The following is a 4787-nucleotide window of genomic DNA, read 5'->3' as shown; positions in this document are numbered from 1 at the left end:
CAGAGCGAGAGCAGGCCGGAGCCAAGGCGAGGGGAGGCCAGAGCGAGAGCAGGCCAGAGCGAAAGCAGTCCGGAGCCAAGGCAAGGGCAGGCCAGAGCCAGAGCGAGAGCAGGCCTGAGCCAGAGCGAGAGCAGGCCTGAGCAAGAGCAGGCCGGAGCCAAAGCAGTCCGGAGCCAAGGCAAGGGCAGGCCAGAACAAGAGCGAGATCAGGCCAGAGTAAAGACGAGGGCAGGCCAGAGCCAGAGGAAGAGCAGGCCGGAGACAAGGCATGGGCAGGCGAGAGCCAGAGAGAGAGCAGGCCGGAGCCAGAGCGAGGGCAGGCTAGAGCGAGAGCTGGTCAGAGCCAGGGGAAGAGCAGGCCGGAGTCAAGACAAGGGCAGGCCAGAGCAAGAGCCGGCCAGATCCAGAGCAAGAGCAGGCCAGAGCCAGGGCAAGAGCAGGCCGGAGCCAGAGCGAGAGCAGGCCAGAGCCAAGGCGAGGGCACGCCAGAGCCAGAGCGAGAGCAGGTCAGAGCCAGAGCGAGAGTAGGCCAGAGCCAAGGCAAGGGCAGGCCAGAGCCAGAAAGAGAGAAGGCCGGAGCCAAGGCAAGGGCAGGCCGGAACATGGGCGAGAGCAGGCCGGAGACAGGGCGAAGCCAGAGCGAGAGCAGGTCAGAACCTGAGCGAGAGTATGCCGGAGCCAAGGCGAGGGGAGGCCAGAACTAGAGCGAGAGCAGGCCGGAGCCAGGGCGAGGGCAGGTAAAAGCAAGAGCGAGAGTAGGCCAGAGCCAAGGCAAGGGCAGGCCGGAACATGGGCGAGAGCAGGCCGGAGACAGGGCGAAGCCAGAGCGAGAGCAGGTCAGAACCTGAGCGAGAGTATGCCGGAGCCAAGGCGAGGGGAGGCCAGAACTAGAGCGAGAGCAGGCCGGAGCCTGGGCGAGAGCGGGCGGAGCCATGGCGAGGGCAGGCTTTAGCCAAGGCGAGGGCAGGCCGGAGCCAGAGCGAGAGCAGGCCGGAGCCAGGGGAAGGGCAGGCCGGAGCCAAAGCCAGAGTTGGCCAGAGCCAAGGCAAAGGCAGGCCAGAACCACTGCGAGAGCAGGCCGGAGCCCGTGCGAGGGCAGGCCGGAGCCAGAGCGAGAGAAGGCCGGAGCCAAGGCGAGGGCAGTCCAGAGCGAGAGCAAGCCGGAGCCAGGGCGAGAGCAAGCGGGAGGCAAGGCAAGGGCAGGCCAGAGCGAGAGCAGGCCGGAGCCAGGGCGAGAGCAGGCTGGAGCCAAGGCGAGGGCAGGCCAGAGCCAGGGCGAGGGCAGGCCAGAGCGACAGTAGTCCGGAGCCAGGGCGAGGGCAGGCTGAAGCCAGAGCGAGAGTATGCCGGAGCCAAAGCGAGAGCAGGACTTAGCCAGAGCGAGGGCAGGCCGAAGCCAGAGCGAGAGCAAGCCGGAGCCAAGTTGATGTCAGGCCAGATCGAGAGCAGGCATGATCCAAAGCAAGGGCAGGCTGGAACCAGAGCGAGAGCAGGCCGGAGCCATGGCGAATGCAGGCCGGATCCAGGGTGAGAACAGGCAGGAGCCAAGGCGAGCGCAGGCCGGAGCCAGAGATATAGCAGGCCGGAGCCATGGCGAGAGGAGGCCAGAGCGAGAGCAGGCCGGAGCCAAGACGAAGGCAGGCTGGAGCCTGTGCAATAGCAGGCTGGAGCCAAGGAGGGTACAGGCCAAAGCCAGAGCGAGAGCAAGCAAGAGCCAGGTCGAGAGCAGGCAGTAGCCAAGACAAGGGAAGGCCAGAGCGAGAGCAGGCTGGAGCCAGGGCGAGAGGAAGCCGGAACTAAGGCGAGGGCAGGCCAGAGGCAGAGCGAGGGCAGGCCAGGGCGAGGGCAGGCCAGAGCCAGGGCGAGGGCAGGCCAGAGCGAGAGCAGGCCGGAGCCAAGGCGAGGGCAGGCCAGAGCCAGGGCGAGGGCAGGCCAGAGCGAGGGCAGGCCGGAGCCAGAGAGAGGGCAGGCTGGATCCAGAGCTAGAGCAGGCCGGAGCCAAGACCCTGAGGGCCGGCCAAAGCGAGAGCAGGCATGAGCCAAGGCAAGGGCAGGCCGGAACCATGGCGAGAGCAGTCCGGAGCCAGGGCGAGAGCAGTCCGGAGCCAAGGCGAGGGCAGACCGGAGCCAGGGCGAGGGCAGGCCAGAGCTACAGAGAGAGTAGGCCGGAGCCAGGGTGAGCGCAGGCTGGAGCCAGGGCGAGAGCAGGCTGGAGCCAGGGCGAGAGCAGGCCGGAGCCAAGGCGAGGGCAGGCCGGAGCCAGATCGAGGGCAGGCCGAAGCCAGAGTGAGAGCAGGCCGGAGCCAAGTTGACGTCAGGCCAGATCGAGAGCAGGCATTATCCAAAGCAAGGTCAGGCTGGATCCAGGGCGAGAACAGGCAGGAGCCAAGGCGAGGGCAGGCCAGAGCCAGAGAGAGAGCAGGCTGGAGCCAGGGCGAGGGCAGGACAGAGCGAGAGCAGGCCGGAGCCAAGGCGAGGGCATGCCGGAGCCAGAGGGATGGTTGGCCGTAGCCAGGGCGAGAGCAGGCCAGAACCAAGGCGAGAGCAGGCCGGAGCCAAGGCGAGGGCAGGCCAGAAGTAGAGCGAGAGCAGGCCAGAGCCAAGGCGAGGGCAGACCAGAGCGAGAGCAGGTTGGAGCCAAGGCGAGGGCTGGCAAGAGCGAGAGCAGGCCGGAGCCAAGGCGAGGGCAGGCCAGAGCGAGAGCAAGCCAGAGCGAGAGCAGTCTGGAGCCAAGGCAAAGGCAGGCCAGAGCCAGAGCTAGAGCAGGCTTGAGCCAGAGCGAGGGGATGCCGGAGCCAAGGTGAAGGCAGGCTAGAACAAGAGCGAGAGCAGGCTGGAGTCAAGACGAGGGCAGGCCAGGCCAGAGCAAGAGCAGGCCGGAGCCAGGGCGAGGGAAGGCCAGAGCGAGAGCAGGCCGGAGCCAGGGCCAGAGCAGGCCGGAGGCAAGGCGAGGGCTGGTCGGAGCCAGAGCAAGGGCAGGCCGGAGCCACAGCGAGGGCAGGCCAAAGCCAGAGCAAGAGCAGGCCGGAGCCAAGGCGAGAGCAGGCCGGAGCCAAGGCGAGAGCAGGCCGGAGCCAAGGCGAGGGCAGGCCAGAGCGAGAGCAGGCCGGAGCCAAGGCGAGGGCAGGCCAGATCCAGAGCAAGCCGGAGTCAGGGCGAGGACATGCCAGAGTCAGAGCGAGGGCAGGCCAGAGTCAGAGCGAGAGAATGCCGGAGCCAGGGCGAGAGCAGGCCGGAGCCAGGGCGAGGGCAGGCCGGAGCCAGGGCGAGGGCAGGCCAGAGCGAGAGCAGGCCGGAGCCAGGTCGAGGACAGGCAGTAGCCAAGACAAGGGCAGGCCAGAGCGAGAGCAGGCTGGAGCCAGGGCGAGAGGAGGCCGGAACTAAGGCGAGGGCAGGCTAGAGGCAGAGCGAGGGCAGGCCAGAGCGACAGCAGGCCAGAGCCAAGGCGAGGGCAGGCCAGAGGCAGAGCGAGGGCAGGCCAGAGCCAGGGCGAGGGCAGGCCAGAGCGAGAGCAGGCCGGAGCCAAGGCGAGTGCAGGCCGGAGCCAGAGCGAGGGCAGGCTTGATCCAGAGTGAGAGCAGGCCGGAGCCAAGGCGAGGGCAGGCCAGAGCGAGAGCAGGCATGAGCCAAGGCAAGGGCAGGCCGGAACCAGGGCGAGAGCAGGCCGGAGCCAAGGCGAGGGCAGGCCAGAGCCAGAGTCAGGGCAGACCGGATCCAGGGCGAGGGCAGGCCAGAGCCAGAGAGAGAGTAGGCCGGAGCCAGGGCGAGAGCAGGCCGGAGCCAAGGCGAGGGCAGGCTGGAGCCAGAGTGAGAGCAGGCCGGAGCCAAGTTGACGTCAGGCCAGATCGAGAGCAGGCATGATCCAAAGCAAGGTCAGGCTGGATCCAGGGTGAGAACAGGCAGGAGCCAAGGCGAGGGCAGGCCAGAGCCAGATAGAGAGCACGGAGCCAGGGCGAGGGCAGGCCAGAGCGAGAGCAGGCCGGAGCCAAGGCGAGGGCAGGCCGGAGCCAGAGCGATGGTTGGCTGGAGCCAGGGCGAGAGCAGGCCGGAACCAAGGCGAGAGCAGGCCGGAGCCAAGGCGAGGGCAGGCCGGAGCCAAGGCGAGGGCAGGCCAGAAGTAGAGCAAGAGCGGGCCAGAGCCAAGGCGAGGGCAGACCAGAGCGAGAGCAGGTCGGAGCCAAGGCGAGGGCAGGCAAGAGCGAGAGCAGGCCGGAGGCAAGGCGAGGGCAGGCCAGAGCGAGAGCAAGCCAGAGCGAGAGCAGTCTGGAGCCAAGGCAAGGGCAGGCCAGAGCCAGAGCTAGAGCAGGCTTGAGCCAGAGCGAGGTGATGCCGGAGCCAAGGTGAAGGCAGGCAAGAACCAGAGCGAGAGCAGGCTGGAGTCAAGACGAGAGCAGGCCGGAGCCAAGGCGAGGGCAGGCCAGAAGTAGAGCAAGAGCGGGCCAGAGCCAAGGCGAGGGCAGACCAGAGCGAGAGCGAGAGCAGGTCGGAGCCAAGGCGAGGGCAGGCAAGAGCGAGAGCAGGCCGGAGGCAAGGCGAGGGCAGGCCAGAGCGAGAGCAAGCCAGAGCGAGAGCAGTCTGGAGCCAAGGCAAGGGCAGGCCAGAGCCAGAGCTAGAGCAGGCTTGAGCCAGAGCGAGGGGATGCCGGAGCCAAGGTGAAGGCAGGCAAGAACCAGAGCGAGAGCAGGCTGGAGTCAAGACGAGGGCAGGCCAGGCCAGAGCAAGAGCAGGTCGGAGCCAGGGCGAGGGAAGGCCAGAGCCAGAGCAAGAGCAGGCCGGATGCAAGGCGA

This window comes from Phyllobates terribilis, unplaced genomic scaffold, assembly GCF_046119375.1.
Source record: "Phyllobates terribilis strain yellow unplaced genomic scaffold, ASM4611937v1 Scaffold_103__1_contigs__length_5881359, whole genome shotgun sequence".
In the NCBI taxonomy this organism is placed as follows: Eukaryota; Metazoa; Chordata; class Amphibia; order Anura; family Dendrobatidae; genus Phyllobates; species Phyllobates terribilis.
This window is presented reverse-complemented; position numbering follows the sequence as displayed.